The sequence below is a fragment of the Podarcis melisellensis genome (assembly GCF_964234715.1).
Source record: "Podarcis melisellensis genome assembly, chromosome: 14".
Taxonomy (NCBI): Eukaryota; Metazoa; Chordata; class Lepidosauria; order Squamata; family Lacertidae; genus Podarcis; species Podarcis melisellensis.
Window position 1 is genome coordinate 13,746,055 of NC_138546.1, and position 22,653 is coordinate 13,768,707.

Sequence of the window (22,653 nt, forward strand, 5' to 3'; positions counted from 1 at the left end):
TAGTAGGTGTGGGGAACCTTTAGCCCTCCGGGTGTGGCTGAACTACAATTCCCATCAGTCACATCAAGCATGACCAATGATTGGGGATGATGGGAGTTATAGTTCAGCAACATTCCAAGGGCCAAAAGTTCCCCACACTTGGAATTTAGCATCTGGCAGATTCTGATTTCCAAGCCAACTTCAGGTTTAATTTTTTAGGTGAAGGGTTTGGGTTGTACTTATTGTTTTTTTATTTTTCTATTAAGGTTAGCTTTCTTGGTTTGTGGCTCCAGAGCTAGGCAATATGGTACCCTCCAGGTGTTGTGGAATACAGTTCCCATCTCTTCCCTTATCATTGGCCATGCTGTCTGGGTTTGCACCACTGTGCCTATTTCTGCTGGGACCTCTTATTTTCTTGGGTAGGTTTTGAACATTTAGATGATGCTGACTACAGCTCCCATGATCCCTGCCCGTTGCTCATGTTTTCCCAGGGCTGATGGGAGTTGTAGTTCGGGGACACCTGGAGGACCAGAGGTTCCCCACATCTTTTTGAATCCCTGGATCTTCATGAGAAGCACAGCACAATCAGATTGTCTCGAGCGACTTTTTCATATTGGGGCCAATGTACGAGTCAGTTTTGAGCCATGGTGGGTGGGTGGGAAATAGAATAAAAAAGCAAGAGTCCCCAACTCAGTCAGCCCATGTTAAATAGGAAACAGTTCTGTTTTTATGTCTGTGTCAAGATGTTAGACGGAGTGGATGGCAATTAGCACTGGCATGATTATTTCGAGATGAATCAGCGGGCCAAATGGAAAATTGATCAACATCCATATGGTTAGATCAGCCTTCCCTTGTGTAGAAGCGCCGTGTTGTTTCATAGCAGTTTGTTGCACTGCTAATGTCAAGAGCTTTCTGCCCCTCTCGACTCTTGCTGCTGACTCATACTCAGGTGCAGCTGAATGCAGACGCTGAATGGGCTTTCTGGGCTGAAGCCCAGTGGTGACATGATGTGTAACCAGGGCTGGGAAATGAAGGAATAACACGTCCTGTTAGGTAGTAGGAGCAACACTTTTATTTGTTTAGCTAAAAGCCAAAACGGGGGGGGGGGGGGAAATGGAACCCAACCTCCCCTCTTTAGAGTGTGAATGTTCCACAGAAGCACCCTTATTACGTGATTGCTGCTTCTTTCTCATAATTAAAAGGATCCTTCTTATCTTTCTGCTTGTCTAAAACATAAAGAAGATCAACCTGGTTTAACAGTGACTTAAGACCTTAACCAAACAAGACAATCAACATTAAATGAATGAACTGAAACTTAACATGTTTTCTGCTGATTTGTCTCTCCAGCTTTTTACTGTTCTGTCTCCTTGCAGTATAACAAAATGCTGTGGTCTACCTTGGGACGCTGTTAGGTGCCGTTGTCCTTTGAGGTGCCTTTGAGTTCACCAAGGCATATGTTTATTGCTTGAAAGACGCTGTGATTCCTGCATTGCAAGGGGTTGGACTAGATGGCCCTTGGGTGTCCCTGCCAACTCTACAATGCTATGATTTGATGTAATCCCAGTGGCTTGCAGCCTGAACCTGGCCTTAAACAATGTGAAAGGGAGAGGTCACCTAATAACATTGGGGAAAACTTTGGGTGGCCGGGATATAAGAAGACTGCTTAACCAGACCAATGGCAAATCTGCTCCAGGAGCGGAAAAACCCCATGGTTGGGGGCCAAATGTGGCCCTCTGGGCATTTCTTTCGGGCCCTCAAGACTCTCCAGGTAGGGGTGGGAGGACCTGTCAATTTCAGTTCTCTCTGTTTCTCTACATTTCTGCAGCAATCTGCAACAGCATCAACAACAAATCCTGATGAAAATTCACCAGCATTAGAATTCCTTCTAATAAACACTTTTGTAAGCAGTTTTGGCCTCATGTACACATTTTCTTGCAAGCAATGTATTTCATATGCTGTTTTTGCTAATATATGCACATATTCCCTTTGTGCATCTTGGTGTCCTGATCACATGGTGCTTATTCATACCCAGAGTTGCTCACACATTGCTCTTCCAATATTGACAGCTGAGCTCCATGTCTGGTTGTTGGGGGAAAAATGTGGTTCTGATGTGGTTGGCACAGTCAGACGTTCAGCCCCTCTTTGGTCTGTAACTGTAGTATGCCATCTCAGGGCGGTCCACGGGGCCTTACATGTGAATGAGGACTTTCCTCTTACCAGCTTAAAGAACATAAGGAGCAGGGGCAGACTTTGGTAATATGGCACCTTGAATGAGGACAACATTTGGTGGCCCCCTCCCATATTTCTTATTTTTATCACAATTCCTTTTAGGACAATTGCTTTTTGAATGGATGTTCTCAGTGGCTTACATTAATAATAATAATATTTTATGGCCCCTTGGCTTATCACCCTATGCTGGGGAATGGACCACACCACCCTAAATCTTTAAGGAGTTTCTAGCTGGATTACCTAGTCCAGCATCCTATTCTTCAGAGCTGATTAGAGGCCTTTGAGAGGCCCCCAGCAGGCCTTGAGACAGCCCTCTCCTGACTTGTGGTTCCTCTGATAGTGAACTGACTACACAGCTCTCATGACAAGTAGCTGTCTAATGCTCTTAAAAGCTGTCCAGTAGCACTAGCACAAGCACTAGAAAAGTAGCATTCAATCAAATCAGCCTCACTCGTCTTGCAGGCTGATCTCTCTCTCTCTCTCTCTCCAATGCCAGAAAAGCTGGAATAAGAAATTCAGGCCAAGCTCATTTGCTGAGGTCACTAGTGCAGGAAAGAGGGAATGCGTCCGGTTTCGGCACCTGCAGGCTTGTTTTGTAACTAAGCAGCGACCCTTGATTGCAATATCTTGGCATCTGACTCACACACACACACAAACTCCTGCCTTAAAATGTCAGATCTAAGACTGAAGCCAAACTGGAAGGAGACCTACCCGGATCTTGAGTTTGTTTTGTTTCTCCCCCCCTGCAGCTTTGGGAGATGTTTCTTTAGTAGAGCCAAGCTGCAATAGCAGTAAGATTAATTTTGGGACAAGCGCTTTGTGGGCAGTAGCCAGGGATCTAAGGAAATAGAGCAGCTCCCCATAGCCTCTGTTGAAGATGCTTAATCAGTGTCTGGCTTTCCTTGAGTGGCTGTCACTGAGTTTACCATGGATATCCTTGGAGGTAAAATTGCTTCCTTTGGGAGGGAGTACAGGTATCCTGTTCCTTTAGTACAGGAGTGGGGAACCTCTGGCCCATGTGCAAATTTGGCCTACCAGATCTCCTTTGGCCTGCTAGGTTGTTGCGGTCAAGTCATTTCCTCCTGCCCTACTCCTGACATAGTATGTGCTACCAGATAGAGAGGTGGCGTCCCAGGGCTGAAGGTCCTGATTTAGCTAGTAAGACTCACAAGTGAATATGTGTTTGCACAGGCAGGACATGCCAGTGCAGAGGAGAATTATGACTGACCTAACGCGGGTGGGGCTGTGGGTTAAACCACAGAGCCAAGGACTTGCTGATCAGAAGGTCGGCGGTTCGAATCCCCACGACGGGGTGAGCTCCCGTTGCTCGGTCCGTGCTCCTGCCAACCTAGCAGTTTGAAAGCATGTCAAAGTGCAAGTAGATAAATAGGTACCGCTCCAGCGGGAAGGTAAATGGCGTTTCCGTGCGCTGCTCTAGTTTGCCAGAAGCGGCTTAGTCATGCTGGCCACATGACCCAGAAGCTGTACGTCGGCTCCCTCGGCCAGTAAAGTAAGATGAGCGCCACAACCCCAGTCAGCCACAACTGGACCTAATGGTCAGCGGTCCCTTTACCTTTACTTTAACCCCCCATGTAAGATAGTAAGAATATGTGTGGGATAACCAGCTTCATATAACCAACATGATTAAGTCTAATGAATGCACGAAAGAGTTAATACCATAGAGAAAGCCAGGTCACTCCCTCTCACCTTGGGAGGAATGGTAATCAAGCCAATTGTACCTGAGTCTACCTGAGAAACTCAGCATATAAAGAGGTCTGAGCTGGTTTCTCCACGCTCAGACCCTGTGGCTCTAACAAGCCATTCTTGTGTTCCTTTTGCCAATAAATCAGGAACATTCACCACTGTAACTAAGCCAAGCTTTACTGCCTGTGCAACTTTTTCTGAATGCTGTATGGAAAAGCACATGAATCTGACCTTTGGAAAGTTTGTAAGTAAACCATTTTCAACTTTCCAAATGTGTGGTCTTTTTCTGTGCCAGGGAAGAGGGGAACTTTGGAAGGAACTTAGAAGGGCATATTTTAAAGGTCAAACAGTTTTTATTTCCACACTTTGTTGTTGTTGTTGTTTAGTCGTTTAGTCGTGTCCGACTCTTCGTGACTCCATGGACCAGAGCACGCCAGGCACTTCTGTCTTCCACTGCCTCCTGCAGTTTGGTCAGACTCATGCTCGTAGCTTCGAGAACCCTGTCCAACCATCTCATCCTCTGTCGTCCCCTTCTCCTTGTGCCCGACATCTTTCCCAACATCAGGGTCTTTTCCACACTTTACCTTGCTGCATAATTTGTGGTTTTAAATCTCTGCTGGGGTTCTCCCACTAAAGAGTACCTAGATCTTGGCATCCAGTGAATTCTCCTTTTTTATACCTGTTTCTTTTTCCTTGCTACCAATGAGAAGAGCCTGCTGGTTCAGGCCAAAGGCCCATCTACTCCAGCATCCTGTTCAAACAGGAGCCAACCAAAAGCCTATTGGCACCCTGCAAATTGGCTGTAAGCACGAGAGCAGCACCCCTCCCCCCCGTGGTTTCCAGTGACTGGCATTCAGAAGCATTGTGGTTTTTTTAAAAAAAAATGTGTTTAAGATTTTTCCATGCTTTGTTTTATGAAGCTTTTCATGTACAGTGGTACCTCGGGTTAAGAACTTAATTCGTTCTGGAGGTCTGTTCTTAACCTGAAACTGTTCTTAACCTGAGGTACCACTTTAGCTAATGAGGCCTCTCACTGCCGCCACGTCGCCGCTGTGCAATTTCTGTTCTCATCCTGAGGTAAAGTTCTTAACCCGAGGTACTATTTCTGGGTTAGCAGAGTCTGTAACCTGAAGCGTCTGTAACCTGAGGTACCAACTGTATGTTATTTATGTATTGTTGGAAGTTGTTTTGGGTTGCAGTAGCAAAATTAGCAACTAAATAATAATAACAATATAAACTAGTAGGCATTGATAGCCATATTTTCCACGAATTTGTCCAGTCTGCTTTTAAAGGCATCGAAGCCAGTGGACATCGCTGCCTCCTCATTTTGAAATCAGCTCAGCCGCCATTTTGTGACAGGATCCATTTGGTGGAGCATGGGGTACTTTTGGGCAGTGTTCTGTAGGCCAGTGTTCATGAAGGGTTTGTTTTGGCTGGTATTGCTCATACTTAGAAGCTGACCTGTATCTCTACCATGGCAACAAACGGCAGTAGTAGTGGAGGCAGAAAATGACAGAGCTTGAGTTTCCAGATGACTTGGCATTGCCTTTCTGTATAATTTACTAAATGAGGCAGAGGCAAACTGTGCCTGATCAAGACCTCTTAATAATATTAATAATAATAAAGGTTCTTTCTCACAGCCATCTGCTTTTGCTGAAGGTACGACTTTGCTGCCTGATCGCTTAATGTTTGCATCTTCTTGGCTGCTGTTTGAGAAACTTGGGGAAGGAAGGAATTTCTCTGCCAAACCCCTCCAACATTGATGATGATTTATTCTTTTAAATGGAGGCCGTAAGCAATGCATGGAGTAATTTAACAAGCATCGCAGACAGTCATTGTGATTGCCTAGTGATTGCTGCAATTGCATGATGTAGGCAATTTACTTTGCAAAATGTTTTGTGAGAATCATACGAAAATATTTGTATGGAGAAGTGTATTGTGAAATTAAGAGAAGTGTGAGTTCCAAAGGAGGACTGTGTTTCATGAATTGGTTCAATAAGTGCGAATTAGGAAGTTTCTCGTTAAAATGTGAACGATCTCAAATCTTCTTGCTTTCTTAGGTTAGGTTAGACAGAGAGAGGATAACTGAACGAAGCAGAGAGTCCTATCCTTCCCTACTCCTGAGTCCTGTACCAACAATCTACCGTAACTGCTATACCATACAGCCTTTATTTTCGCAAATCAGTCTGGAGGTTTCTGTCCTTTCTAAACTGGAAAAGTCTACACAATATGCTCTTTGGTGCTTTTACACTTTTATAGCACAAACATGGTGTCCTCCCCCGCTCCAAAATATTGTAATAGAAACTATATTTTGTGGCAAGGGATATGGACTTAAATGGATGCAGTATTTATTCACCCACCCACCCCAATTTTAAGCTCCTCCACGAATGAACTGGTAATTTGCGTTGACTCCTGTAAAAACAGGAAGCTATTGGGTTCCCATTTAATTGACCTGATTGGAACCGGTCTGAGTGTGTCTGACAGGACCAGGCCTTGCGGTGAATGTGACCTCATTTCGCACTGTCACTTTGATTGCCAAATTGTACCTCTTTAAGAACCTTGTTTGTGCTGCATTAAAAACCTGAGTTGCACTATTGGTTTTACGGTACAGGTTTCCTTCTGTTGCTTGTTTAACGTGGCAGCTGCAATTAGAAGGCTACAAGGGGAACCTGTGACAAAATGCCAGAGTTTATTCTCACCTCTTAATAGGCATGCAGTACTTGTATTCAAGGCTCCAGCCACCCAGTCATGCTGCTGTCCAACATGCCATTCTGTTTCCTTCCTGTCTTGCCTGCTGCAAGTTTTCGGTTTTTCTTTTTTTATATATAATAATTTTTATTAGATTTTCCATTTTACAATTTCAAATAAACATTTTACAAACTTTAAAATATCCAATGACTTCCCTTCTTCTCTTTCCATGGTTCATTTTACATATCATACATCCCAGCATATTTTACTATAACATTCAAATCAGTTTTCCACTTTTACATCCATCAAAAATTATTTACTCTGTTGGATTTATCTTAATGTTGCCAGCATTTCAGCTGTATATAGTTATGTTTCACATATTCAATAAATGTTTTCCATTCTTCTTTAAATGTATGTTCTTCTTGCTCTCTTATTCTATATGTTAAATCTGCAAGTTGTGCATATTCTGTCAAATTACCGTAAGCTGCCAATCCTCTTTAGTTGGGACCTCGCTAACTTTCCATTTTTGGGCTAACAAAACACGGGCCGCAGTTGTTGCGTACATAAATAACCTTTTGTGACACCTGGGCATTTCAGTCTAGGTTATCCCCAACAAAAATGACTCTGTTTTTTTTTTGGGGGGGGGAGTAGTTTTGAACATTTCCCCCAATTTATTATAATTCATTTCCCAATAGTTTTCAGCTTTTGTTTTCCAACTGACAGGCAGCATTTTGTGACTACTACCAAGCATGCCCATCTGTCATCAAGTTGTTGTTGTTGTGTTTGTTCGTGTGTGCCCTATTATGTTTTTAAAATGTTTCTCTGGTGGTCCCTTGTTTCTCCTGGGCATGCTGATACCTGAATTTGTCTTGTTTCTCATTGGTGCAGTTGAACTATGATCCTTTTGGCACTTAGCATCTGAGTTCACTCTTAGACACGTGTGTGTGTGTTTGTGTTTGTTTTTTGGGCTGTGAATTATGAGGCTGTATCTGCACTGAAAGCACATAGTACAGCCATAATACCACAGGTCAGGTTAACCTAAGAAGATTGCATTTCTTTTTCTTTTTCTAATTTAATTTTTATTGGAAATTTTATTTACAACATAACATAAACCCTCACGCCCCCCAATACAGAAATCCACCCTCTTTAAACGTGAACATAACATACAATAAATAAATCTTTCGCCTTTTACTAAGCAGACTGCATTTCAACCTTGACATTTACTCATGTAAACTAATAAGCAGATTGCATCTGAAATGAATTCCTGTTCTGTCCTTGTAAAGGATTTAAAAGATAGGGATAATAATACCCCTTACAACTCCAAGGCTATGCCTTTGAAGGTGCCAACGATGCTTTCATTTAAGATAGCAGGCAATAACAAGAGTCAACAAACTTTTACTCAGAGTAGACTCGTTGAAATTAATGGCTGTTACTAACTTAGGCCCATTGATTTTAATGAGTCTGCGCTGAGTAAAAGTTAAATACAGCCCTAAGTGTATTGAGTGTATAATTACTGAAGAAGATATTTATGCCTTTTAATGTGCCTATCTTATGTCTCATGTTCTGGCCCCCAGGCATCTGGGTCTGGCCTTTGGAACGCTCCCCAGACTTTGCCCCTTTGTTCCTGCTTCCCATCCCAAGTGAAATGTGTCCTTGAACTCTGGCGATGTTGTTTGCCTTGGTGGAAGAAAGGGACAGGTTTGTGCAGGAGCCAGCCACTGTTACAAAGGTATTCACTGCTCCTACCACTTCTGCCTCCGGCCCTGTGCAACACTGACATGTGGCCCCTGGAAAGCTGCCTGGAAGAGCCTCCCCACCCCTGCTGCAGTCCATAGGGTACCATAAATCTGCTGGCCTTTAGGATGCCGTGAGACACCTTTCCTCCTGAGGATGTTTCTGTGACCCTTTTGCAATCTGTAGCTTGTGGGCCACTTATTTTAAAACTCGGCTGTATGAAAATTATATACATTGGGTTGGCACGGATTTGCCACTCAGTGACCCCTTCGGTCAATGTCTTTTCATTCTGTGACTCACTCACAGTGTGAACTAGAAAATAATGGTGTTTTCAAGGACTGAAAACTGGCTAGGGTTGGATCTGTGCTCTATACATGTAGGTGATGAGGTTTATCTCTTGAAGACTGGCTGCTGGATGAGGCCAAAGGGTCATAAAATTCAGCATCCTCTTTTCACAGTAGCCTATAGGATTGTTTGCAAGAAGGACCTGTGAGCACAACAGTCCTCTCCCCACTTTTGATTTTCAGCAACAGGGATGCAGAATAGGAGTGGGGGTCTTGTTGCCTGGGCAACTGGCAGTTCTCCCAGTGGTGTCCCACTGGTGCTGTTTTGAATGACATATTTACATGAAATCATAGAGTTGGAAGGGACCCTATGGATCATCTCGCCCAGCCCCCTGCAAAGCAAGAACATGCAGCTGTCCCTTATGGGTGGTCGAACCTGCAACCTTGGGGTTATCAACACCATTCTCTAACCAACGGTGCTATCCAAGCATGCAGTTTGTAGCATCTTAGGTAGAGAGCAGCTGGTGCACGATGCCCCGTCGTCTCTCAGCTCTCCTTCATCTGGAAATCAACGCAACACAAAATCGATGGTGGGTGCCTGCCTCAGTTTGCCAAGTAGGGAAAAGCAAAAGCATTTTTAACGCAGCTCTGTTTTCAGGGATTTTCTTGGTTACGACTGAGTGGCGTGGTAAAAGGCCATGTGCTTCTCATTTGCTTCGTGGCTACCGTACTTGTTGTGGGACTGGCGAGAGAGAACTGGAGCGTTCGCTCCATTAAAGTTCAAACCACTTGATTTCAAAGGAGGCGTGCTGTTAAAACCAAGCACTCATAACAAAACTTAATTGCTGGATCTATACTGTGGGATGCTTTAGGTGCACCGGGCCTCATTAGCAAATATTAGCTTGACTAACCACTCGAGTAGAAGCCTACTACTTAGCACCCTATTAAAACAAGAACCTCGCCGTGATCAATAAAGCTTTCGTGAAATCTGGCACGCCAAGCACAGTGCTGCTGGATCAGGCCAAGGGCCTATCTAGCTAGCATCCTGTTCTCACAGTGGCCAATCAGATGCCTCAGGGAAGCCCCCAAGCAGTGCAATAGTGCTCTCTCACCTGGCAGCTGTCATTTGGGTTGCTGCTCATGGCTCAGCACAGGGCTGCCAGAGTCTTACAGTGGTACCTCAGGTTAAGTACTTAATTCATTCCAGCGGTCCGTACTTAACCTGAAACTGTTCTTAACCTGAAGCACCACTTTAGCTAATGAAGCCTCCTGCTGCCGCCGCGCCGCTGAAGCACAATTTCTGTTCTCATCCTGAAGCAAAGTTCTTAACCTGAAGCACGATTTCTGGGTTAGCGGAGTCTGTAACCTGAAGCGTCTGTAACCTGAAGAGTATGTAACCCGAGGTACCACTGTATTTCTCCCCTTCTGATGGGGAGAGGAGATAGAACCTTCATATTAGAATTGATACGATCATCTTTATTGTTATTGTCCCATAAAGAACAACGAAATTGAAAAAATCTACACCAGACATTCAAAAACCAACAAGCTTGCTATCCCAGCTATCCCAGCCTGGTTAACCCCCTAAAAACTCTGATACCCCACAATTAAATACAATAGACTCCCACAAAGACTACCTTAAACTGCGTTTAAACCAAAATCGCATTTGGATAGAAACTGTTTCTCAGGCGGCTAGTCCTAGTCTTTATAACCCTGTACCTTCTTCCAGAAGGCAGAAGCTGAAAGAGATCATTTCCGGGGTGCATACTATCCTGCGCTATCTCTGCAGCTTTCTTATGACACCTGGAAGCATAGATTTGGTCCAATCATAGACTCATAGAGCTGGGAGGAAACCTGAGGATCATCTAGTTCAGCCCCTGCAATGCAGGAATTTGCAGCTTGTGCATGCAAAAAAGGGGAGGTGGAACAGGCATGAACAGCCAAACAGAAGCAAGATATAACCCCTCCTTCATGAAATGAACAGAGGTTTAAATCCTGCAGCATTGGTTGTGCTTAGCTTTTCCCTACTGCATGTGCAGCCAATGCAGAATTTAACCCTGCCCTCCAACTCAAGAATGGCACCAGTTGATTGATAGGTGGGCATGGTTTGGGCAGGTCAAATTGGACTCCCCGGTGGGCCAAGATTGGCCCAAGGGCTGGTGGTTCCCCACCCTAATGTCTCTAATGGAGCGGCCTCTAGCCCACAAAAACAAAGGACACAATAAACCTATTAGTCTTTTAAAGTGCCCCAAAACTCTTTCTGGTGTTTTGTTGTGCAAGATTGACAAAATGGCCCCTCTGGAATTTGTTGACTTTGATGAATTCATAGAAGATGTCTATCACGGGATACTAGGCATGATGGCTATGCTCTGTCTCTATGGCTGGAGGCAGTAATGCTCCCCAAAATCAGTTGCTGGAGACCACAGGGAGGGAGAGATGCTCAAATCCTGCTCCAGGGTTTCTCGGGGGCATCCTGTTGGCCAGTGTGAGAACAGGATGCTGGATGAGATGGGTCTCATCCAGCAGTCTCTTTTTACATCCCTACGTTGCAGAATTCAAGAGAAAAACATGACATCCTACATCTGAAAAGCACAGATCCAGCACTACACAATTTTCACGTTAACTAGCTGTACTTGAGGTAGACCCATTGAAATTAATGGGCATGACTAATTTAGGCTCATTAATTTCAATAGGTCTAACACTGGACAGGACTTAGTTGACTACAACTCTTGGTAACTGCGAAACAATGAAACTTTTGCAAAAATGTACTTGTAACTTTTAACAATGTGAGGTGAGGATTCCATAAATGTGAATCATTCACTGAACGAGTTTGTTTTGTTTTTTATCCTCAAATACCTGGACCAGCCTTGCCCAACCTAGTGCCCTCCAGATACTGTTACATTACTGCAACACACATCAACCCCAGCTAGCATGGCCAGCTGTCAGCCTTGATGAGATATGTAGCTTAATATCTGGAGGGTGTCAGGCTAAGGAAAACTGGACTACAGTTGCCAAAAAAAGTTAGAAGAGAAATGAAGTAAATCAACAAGCGGCTATGGGGAAAGTCAGTTTTTAAAGGCAGTTGCGCTAAGAAAGCAGTAGGCCAATTTAAACAATTCTCATCAAATTATCAGGTATTAATGGCCTGATACTAAACCATTTCAATAATAACTAGCGGTACTTGAAAATGCAGTTACTTTCTGCAGAAATGTAGTGGTGGCCAGCAACTCTGATGGCTTTAAGAGAAGAGTAGACAAATTCACAGAGGGTAAAGCTATCAGAGGCTACTTGCCACCACGATGGCTGTATTCTACATCCACTGTTTGCATCCCTCTGAATACCTGTTGCTGGGAATCTCAGGTGTGGGGAGAGGGATGCTGTTGCCCTCAGGTTCTGCCTCCAGGCTTCCTATGAGGATCTGGTTGGCCACTGTGGGAGCAGGATGCTGGAGACTGGCCTGATCCAGAAGGCTCTTGCTTGTGTTCTTACGGTATGTGCTATTGAGAGTTGTCCAACAGAGTTGGAATTTTGGTCTATCAAGCTCAGCATTGTCTATATGAGGGTTTCCCAAATCTGGGTCTCCAGCTGTATTTGGACTACAACTCCCATCATCCCTAGCTAGTAGGACCAGTGGTCAAGGATGATGGGAATGGTGGTCCAAATACAGCTGGAGACCCAGATTTGGGAAACTCTGGACTATCCTAACTGGCTGTGGCCCTGCAGGGATTCAGAGAGGAGTCTTCACCAGCCTTACTTTAAGAAGTCAATGAATTATTATTATTAATAATAATTATACCCCGGCCGCCTGGCTGGGTTTCCCAAGCCACTCTGGGCGGCTTCCAACACATATAAAAACATAATAAAACACCAGACCTTGAAGCTGGGACCTTCTACATACATGCAAAGCACACATTCTGCCATAGGACTGTGGATCTGATTTCCTTTTGAGATAACCAGATTGTAACCGAGACAAGTTGACCTGCCAGATAATGACGGCATGATCTCAGATAAAATGATTTATGAATTGCTTCCACCTGCTGCCCCACCCCCAGTGAACTGAAGTCATTCTGGAGGGTCTCGTGGTAAACAAAGAGTTGGAGGAGAAGCACCATCAAGCAATGCAGAGCTGGCTGGAGATTCCTTATCTCACAAGGGAGGAGAACAGCTGGAGGTAATTCTGAATCCAGTGAGCTCTAAATTACTTTCCTTTGGGTTCATTTATTCCTTTTGAAGGCCGGCACAGTGGAATGTCTTCCATCAAAGTTTCATCATGATAGAAGTCCCATCTGGTATGAAGGAAATGTTCTGAAGAGACTCAGGAGGCCACCAAAGCAGATTTCTGGTTTCCAAGCATCCAAGATGTAAAAAAAAAAGGGAGAGAGAGGAAGGGGGATATTAGAACAGCTAATGATTTTGTTGTCCTAATAACAACCTGATTTCTGCACTGGGACAAGTTTCACAGTTTTCTTGCAATCAAAGGATATGGTTGCCATGCTCCCCCAAATTGCACTGCGATGAACCCCTGTTGTCTGATGTTGCTCCACAGTGGCATCTAGAGCAACTGGGATGTTGCATCCTTGTCGTGAACCCTGAATAGATAGCTGCCAACTGTCCAGAGTCTTCAAGAAGGTGGAACTAACTCTAAGTAAATTTCTGGTGGACCACAGAGATCACAGACATGAGAGATGGAGCAAATTTTGTTGTGTTTGAGTCAAACAGCAATCTGTATCCACACTCCAAGGCTGGCTTTTACTTGTCTCAGATTCCCATGGAAGTTACGTTTTGATGACCTTGTGGCAAAGGGCGGATAAAGCATCTAATAAAATAATAAATAACTAAACAGTGCCGTTTCAACGCCAGGTAAAAACATGGCTATTTATCCAAGCATTTGGTGAAAACGCTGTCCCTCGTTTGTCTAATGATGTAATTATGTTGCTAATATTTTGGTACTGGTATAATATTCCACCCTTCCTGAGGTCCTGCTAGAGAGAAACAAGAGGGCTTTGGCTCTTGTGAAAAAAAAATCCCCAGTATGTCCTTTTTCATATCTACTGCCTTAAAAAAACCAACAGCTTCTGGGCACCTTCCTCAGAATGTAAAGACAGAATTATTTAGGCCAGCCATGGGGGATTGGTGGCCTTTCAGACGTTGCTTAACTACAACTCCCATCATCCTTGCTGGCTGGGGCTGATGGGTGTTGTAGTCCAACAGCAACCGGTGGGCCACAGGTTTCCTATCCCTGATTCATCCTGTGTCATTTCTGCCAAATGCGCTCTTTGTGCCCTTCAGCTCTGCATATTCTATCAGGGCCTTCTCAACACTGGCTCCAGCCTGGCTCCGGCTCTGTCTCATGAGACCAGGGCCCTGCGGGATCTGATTTCTTTCCGCATGGCCTGTAAGACAGAGTTGTTCCACTTGGCCTTTGGCTTAGAATCAGTTTGATTCCTTCCCCCTCTTTCTTTTTCCTTTCTCCTCCTATGAAGAGGCTGCATCCTAATGTTTTAATGTTGTATTTTAATCTTGTTTTCAAATTGTATTTCAATCAACTTGTTTTTATTATTGGTTGTTAGCCGCCCTGATCCCAGTCTTGGCTGGGGAGGGCGGGGTATAAATAAAATTCATTATTATTATTATTATTATTATTATTATTATTATTATTATTATTACCTGTACCCTTTATATAACTCGTAATTTTGTGCTTTTTATTCTGTTTGTGCCATTTATATGCTCTGTTGTGTTAATGGTTCCATTTGCACAAATTACACTGCCTGGATGACTTCTGGTAGCTATCATAGGCTATTTGCATAGGTGATGCAATTAGGTGTCTGTTTGCACTTGCTGTAAATATGGCTGTGTGGAATGCAGCATGCACCTTGGGTGGAAAGATAATAAGTGGGTGTGTACTTCAGTTTGAAGCCTGAAGCAGCCCTATGTTCCAATGGATAGAGGAGGTTGGCCCACTAGAGCAGATGGGGCATGGCCAAACCAACCTCAACCTGTCCTCGGCCACCCGATTGTCATGGACTGGTTGGACACAGAGGAATGGTTGGAGTCGCCACCTGGGGAACCCCCAAGGGAAGAAGGCTCAAAGCCTGGGGAGTAGTGCTGGGACAATGATGATTGGTCAGAGGGAGAAGACTGGGAAGAGGGGGTTCGGAAGATGTAGAAGTAACAGGGCTTAGTGAGCTGGGAGACTCAGTGGCAGAGATAAGTCCAGAACAGATCCAGAAGCTGAAAGGTGGGAGGAGAGAGGCTAAGAGGCAGAGATGAATCAAGCTAGTGAAGAGTCACAGGTGTCTCCCCCTCTTGCTATGATAAGCTCCCCTCCCTGTTGTCTCCCAGAACCAGAAGAGGCATGAAAAGAGCGGAGGAGAGATTGGCAACATGCTGACATAGTCTCCAGTTGCTTGAGAAACACCCCTGGAGAGGAGGATACTTCAGCAGTTGTGGGGAGACCTTCAGTCTCAGCAACTGCTTCATAGGGGCAAGACCGACCAGAGACGAGTTGCCGGTGGAAGCTGGAGGCCTGTTCGCCATTAGGTTCAGCAGCATCTGATTGTGCTATTTCGACCTCAGTCGCCATGCTCTGGATTTCTATTCAGTGCAGTCCCTAAGGGGTGGGGGAAGGAGAGACATGTCTCCATCTCAATGCGCCACAGATAAGGTTATCTTAACATGACATGGCTCTCAGGAAAGCTCTTATTCTTTTGCTTCAGACAGGAGCCTTGGCATTGCAGGCCGAGCCTTAGACTGTATAGATCTTGAGTAATGGATGTGCTATTTTCAGACTGTAGGTAGTGGGCAGATTACTGCACACAGCTGCCAATCTTCTCCTCTTGAGTCATAAACAATATTATCTATCTCTTGTGTTTGCTTTACAAACTAGATTTCATTGCAGCCATTCGCTCCATCTCTGTGTGCTTTCATGGAGCGAGAGGTCCTGCCTAAGAAGACACAAATGTTTTCACAAGAACTTGCTTATGTACATGTGTATTTGTTTATTTTATTTTATATACAAAATTATTTATTTTATTTATTATTTATTTTGAATATAAAAATTGATTTCAGAAGTTTTTATTTATTTATTTAAATGCTGGGATTATGTGAAAGGAAGATAAAAGGGAGTTTTTAGAGCTCAATCCCTTTGGGTAGCTTGGAGGTTATGTCAAACCACTAATAATCAAGGCTGGAGATGCATCTGGGCTGTCAGCAGTGCCAGATTTACGTATAAGCTAAACAAGCTTAGGGCCCCACTCTCTTGGGCCCCCCCCCAAAAGTAAAGGAAAACCTGGACGTACATTTCCAAAATATAAGATAAAAAACAAATAAAATACAGTGGTACCTTGGGGTACAGACGCTTCAGGTTACAGACTCTGCTAACCCAGAAATAGTAGCTTGGGTTAAGAACTTTGCTTCAGGATGAGAACAGAAATCGTGCTCCGGCAGCGCGGCGGCAGCGGAAGGCCCCATTAGCTAAAGTGGTGCTTCAGGTTAAGAACACTTTCAGGTTAAGTACGGACCTCCAGAACGAATTAAGTTCTTAACCCGAGGTACCACTGTAAAACCTACATACAGCAACAGTGTTTTGTGTTGTGTAGGCTCCTATGATGTAAGCAGTGGGCCCTGCCTGCTAGCCTGCTCCCCAAAATATCACTGGTTAGCTCATTTCTATATGTAGGGTGCCTACGTTCTGCATGGACTGGTTGCAGGGCAACATGTGCAAATGGCTTTAGATACCTGTTAGGTCCGTAAATTACCATATAACATATATTTAACACAAAAAAACAGCAACAGTTTGTTGTTGACAAAGGACAGCTGGACATATAAAGGGCCCCATTACCTTCAGTAGCTTAGGGCCTCATCAAACCTAAACCCGGCCCTGGCTGTCAGTATTTTGCAGGGAATTTTGAGGGAACCCCCTGGGCAGATTTAGGGGGTGCATGGGGAGAGGGAGGGGAAGTTCCACTGAACAGCTAGAAGTCCTTGCACTGATGGAACAAGTGAGTTGAATGCCGCTCAGTGTACTGTATTTAAACCTTCCTAAGTGCACTAGTATAAATAAAGAAGGCGCCACAATATTGCTTCCTTTGTACGAAAAGGAGGGGGAAAGCAGATTTCCCCTTCCCCACTGTTCAGATGACTCATCCAGAGTTGCTTGCCATCATTCTGTTTTTTAGCAATATCTCCAAATTGATTCTTCTCCCGGGTTCAGTTGCTTAGCAGCCACCTCTTGACTTGTGTGATTAGTCTGGCAGCAAAGTGCTCAGAGATTACCTGAATTGCCTGATGAATAACAGTTTAGGGTTTTTATTTTTAAAGATTAGGCACCGTTAGGGATGGGCAGATCTGTCCATCTCAGTTTCTTCTTGTTTCCATCCCCCCACCTCAATACTGAGTTCAATTCTCGACATTTCTATATCAGTTTTCAAATTCTTTTTCTTTATTTTTGAAAATGTCAATACGAACATTTATCAGAGGTTTAGTGTGCATTTCTCCTAATATACATACTTTTGGAAGCAATTTCCCCTGATTAAAATGCACGTTTATATGCCATTTTTTACTAATCTATACATTTTACACAAACTTTCTGCCAGTATATGCATTTCTGTGCCTATTACTTAGAGAAAACTCCATTGCAAAATGTCCCTTCCTTGGCCTGGGCGCAGGATGCCAGCTCCTCAAACCCAGATGGAGCCTGACGACCTAAAGTGTGGGCTATAAAGCGTGTAAGTAGATTATAAAACTTGCTGGTATTATTAGCATAAGAGAAGGTAGGGAAAGAGAGAACTGTTTGGTTGAAAAGTGAGTTTCTATCTTACTGGAATGAAAAAAAATATCCCAGATGCTTTGAATCCTTTTATGTTGTTGAGGAAGATATACAGTGGTATATCTTCAGGTTACAGACTCCGCTAACCCAGAAATAGTACCTTGGGTTAAGAACTTTGCTTCAGGATGAGAACAGAAATCGTGCTTCGGTGGTGCGGCAGCAGCAGGAGGCCCCATTAGCTAAAGTGGTGCTTCAGGTTAAGAACAGTTTCAGGTTAAGTATGGACCTCCGGAACGAATTAAGTACTTAACCCAAGGTACCACTGTAAAATCAAATGTTAAAGGTTATTTTTTAGGTCAGAGAAATAACCCTTTTGCTGAAAGCTTCTTTAACTGAGAAAATTTAATTGTAAAAATCAGTTTACACATACAGTATTGTATATTTGTAGGACTTACTATAATTTTGGACTTATTTCTAATTTCATATGCATATATTTCATACATACATAGCCTAATGAGTCTGCCACACAACCTCGTTTATTGCATCCGAAAGGGGATGTTCTAATTCATTCCTGAAGGTTTTATAATGTTCTACAGTGAAGCCTTGTGCTGCAGGTGTGCTCTATTGACTGCTGTTCTGTAATGACTCATCCAGGCACTGCAATTGTCATTGGACTTTTTAAATGTTCAATATCTGTTTCATTTAAACCGTTTAATCTGAACCCGGTGGGATGTGCTATTCAGTAGGCAATGGGTGGTCCTGTTAATTGATTAATTCATTAATCAACTGCATTTCATACAATGAATGAGCTAAGATTCGTTTCCCTGAGTGTCTGTAACTTACCTTACCTGCCTTGGAGATACAGAAACTCAAATGACAATGAGTGTGCAGGTTCTAGAGGTCTTAATCAGACTTGCTTGCATAAACAATGGGTGCTTTCCATAAAAAAACCCTCTGACAACATGTATAAAAATAAGAATCACATATTTTGCTTTGATCTCTTTTGCCTCTGGCCTTGCCCACCACTGAGAGGTGTCCCTCGCGAAGGCTGTTCATGGAGGAATCTGGCCCCTAGACTGAAAACGGTGCCCCACTCCTGTCTTATGTGAAGCTGTTCGTCTTTGAAGATGGACTGCTCTGCCCTTCCTGACTTGTTCTGCCCCCTTGCCTTTTGAGGCACAGCTGATGACAACATGCAAAAGGACACCCCCCCACACACATGCACCTTGTACATGCCCAAAGAGGTTATCATCACCTGGCAAATGTGAGTACTGCTTGGTGTAGGTTGTATGAGACTAAGTGTCAAAAGTTTACATTTTATATATCTGTAGGGGAAGCTAGCCATCTGCTGGTGAGTGCAGGAACTACATAAAAGCTATTTTTGTTACATTTATTCTTGATAGTAAAAGGTAAAGGGACCATTAGGATGACGGATGACTCTGGGGTTGCGGTGCTCATCTTGCTTTACTGGCCGAGGGAGTCAGCGTACAGCTTCCGGGTCATGTGGCCGGCATGACTGGCGAAACCAGAGCAGCGCACGGAAATGCCCTTTACCTTCCCGCCGGAGCGGTACCCATTTATCTACTTGCACTTTGACGTGCTTTCAAATTGCTAGGTTGGCAGGAGCAGGGACCGAGCAACAGGAGCTCACCCAGTTGCGGGGATTCGAACCGCCGACCTTCTGGTCGGCAAGCCCAAGAGACTCAGTGGTTTAGACCACAGCACCACCCATGTCCTTTATTCTTGATAGAGGAGCTACAAAAGGATGAGTGCTTTTTCATCACACGCAGGAATATGTTTTTCTTTCTATATCTTTCTATATCTATCATCTATCCATCTATCTATCTGTCTATCTATATCTATCTATCATCTATCATCTATCATCTATCAATCATCTATCATCTATCATCTATCATCTATCTATATCTATCTATCATCTATCATCTATCTATCATCTATCATCTATCATCTATATCTATCTATCTATCTATCTATCTATCTATCTATCTATCTATCATCTATCATCTATCTATCTATCATCTATCTATCTATCTATCTATCTATCTATCTATCTATCTATCTATCATCTATCTATCTATCTATCTATCATCTATCTATCTATCTATCTATCTATCTATCTATCTATCTATCATCTATCTATCATCTATCTATCTATATCTATCTATCATCTATCTATATCTATCTATCTATCATCTATCTATCATCTATCTATCTATCTATCTATCTATCTATCATCTATCTATCTATCTATCTATCTATCTATCTATCTATCTATCATCTATCTATCTATCTATCATCTATCTATCTATCTATCTATCTATCTATCTATCTATCTATCTATCTATCATCTATCTATCTATCATCTATCTAATCTATCTCTATCTCTATCATCTATCTGTCTATCATCTTTCCCAGATGTTGTGTCCAACTGAGGTGATAAAATGACCATTTTCAAATACCTGAAGGCCTGTCATATGGAAGATGGAGCAAGCTTGTTTTCTGGGTATGAACCAAACAAATTGATTCAAAATACAATACAGGAGATTCTGACTAAATATTAGGAAGAACTTTCTGATGGTCAGAGCTGTTCAACAGTTGGACTGACTACCTTGAAGGTAGTGGACTCTCCTTCTGTGGAGGTTTTGAAGCAGAGTTTGGATGACCATCTGTCAGGGATTCTTTAGCTGTGATTCCTGCATTGCAGGAGGTTGGACTAGATGAACCTTGGGGTCCCTTCCAAGTCTACAGCTCTATGATTCTAAGTCCTACTCAGAGTAGAGATTAATGAAACTGAGTTAGGGCAACTTCAGACAGCACTTCGTTCCTTTTTACTGATGTTTCCTTACCTGATAATTTCAGGGTTTTATATGTGATCTTTCACATGATCTAGAAAAGCAGGGTTCCTGGTGTTCGAACACTTTATTTCTTCTTTGTAATGTTTTAGTTGCTCCGAATAAAACTTGCAACTACAGTAGTACCTCGGGTTAAGTACTTAATTCGTTCTGGAGGTCCGTTCTTAACCTGAAGCACCACTTTAGCTAATGGGGCCTTCCTCTTCCACCATGCCACTGCTGCACAATTTCTGTTCTCATCCTGAAGCAAAGTTCTTAACTCAAGGTACTATTTCTGGGTTAGCGGAGTCTGTAACCTGAAGCGTCTGTAACCTGAGGTACCACTGTACTCATCCCCCCCCCCAATGAACCAACACAACTCCCATCACTTTTCATTTTGTATTTTCTTTCCTTGCATTGTTTTAATTGTTCTTTAAGCTGCCTTGGGGACTATTGGTAGAAAGGCAGGGTATGCTTTTAAAAAAACAAAAGCAAATTTTAATTCCCACACTAGCTATTTCCCACAGAGAAGAAGAATGAGAAGGACATTCAAAATGAAAGCATGCCCAAGAGTCCTCTGACAAATGACTTGCAGAAGTAAAGCCAAGCCACCAGGAAAAAAATGTTTTTGAAAAAGCTCTTCCTCTCATAACTGCTTAAAACGAAGAGTAAATGTTGCTAAATAGAGAGAGTTACAGCATCCCTTATGTAATAAGAACAACTAGATTCATTACGCAATGAATTAAGCACTTCATTGAACATTTCTTAGAAAAACCAAGGAAACAGGTATTATCTCCAGTGGTTTGACTTCACCTCCAAAGGCACAGTCCTCCATCGTCCCCCGAGACAAAAGGATGCCAACAATTGAGTGAAAATTAGTGCAGGATAGGCTAGAGTTGACTTCACAGGCTCATTACTATAAGGCCTCTTGCGCAACATACATTGAAAGCACTATGATTCCACCTTAAACAGTTCATGGCTTTCCCCAAAGAACATTGGGAACTAGAGGGACACGGGTGGCGCCATGGTCTAAACCAGCTCCATCTGGTACGTAGGCTGAGACCCTATCTGCCTCGCCAGAGTGGTGCATGCTCTGATTATCTCCCGCTTGGACTACTGCAATGCGCTCTATGTGGGGCTACCTTTGAAGGTGACCCGGAAACTACAAGTAATCCAGAATGCGGCAGCTAGACAGGTGACTTGGAGTGGCTGCCGAGGCCATATAACACCGGTCTTGATAGACCTACATTGGCTCCCAGTACGTTTCCGAGCACAATTCAAAGTGTTGGTGCTGACCTTTCAAGCCCTAAACGGCCTCGGTCCAGTATACCTGAAGGAGCATCTCCACCCCCATCCTTCTACCCGGACACTGAGGTCCAGCACTGAGGACCTTCTGGCGGTTCCCTCACTGCGAGAAGCAAAGTTACAGGGAACCAGGCAGAGGGCCTTCTCGGTAGTGGCACCCTCCCTGTAGAACGCCCTCCCACCAGATGTCAAAGAGAACAACAACTACCAGACTTTTAGAAGACATCTGAAGGCAGCCCTATTTAGGGAAGCTTTTAATGTTTGATGTATTACAATATTTTAATATTTTTTTTGGAAGCCGCCCAGATTAGCTTGGGAAGTCCAGCCAGATGGGCGGGGTAGAAATAATAAATTATTATTATTATTATTATTATTATTATTATTATTATTAGGCTTGCTGATTGGAAGGTCGGCAGTTTGAATCCCTGCAATGGGGCAAGCTCCTGTTGCTCTGTACCTGCTCCCACCAACCTAGCAGTTCGAAAGCACGCCAGTGCAAGTAGATAAATAGCTACTGCTGCAACTGGAAGGTAAACGGCGTCTCCATGCGCTCTGGTTTCTGTCACGGTGTTCTGTTGTGCCAGAAGGTTTAGTCCTCCTGGCCACATGACCCGGAAAGCTGCCTGTGGACAAACGCCAGCTCCCTTGGCCTGAAAGCGAGATGAGCGCCGCAACCCCATAGTTGCCTTTGATTGGACTTAACCGTCCAGGGATCCTTTACCTTTTTACCTTTATTGGGAACTGTAGTTTCTTAAGGATGCTGGGAGCTGTTAGGAGACACCCCAGCCCCCCATTACCCTCCCAGAGCTACAATTCCCGGGCTGCTTTAACAATAAATCCCTCTTGCCGTGATACTCTACCAATGGTAATAAATAGATAGAAGTGGGGCTTGGTGGTTTTCTGTTTGGATGAACTGATTTGGCGTGGAGGGAATTCTATCTTGTGAGCCTCCTGTTTGTGTCTGAAGTGATGTAGCCCACACACAGTTTCACCAGCTCGGTGAGAACTAGGTCTTAAGAAATGTTTGGCCTTCTGACAGAATTCTAACATTTCCCCCCCTTAAACAGAATTAATTGGGAAAAGAAAAGGAGCTGTGGTCTATATCTGACCGCTT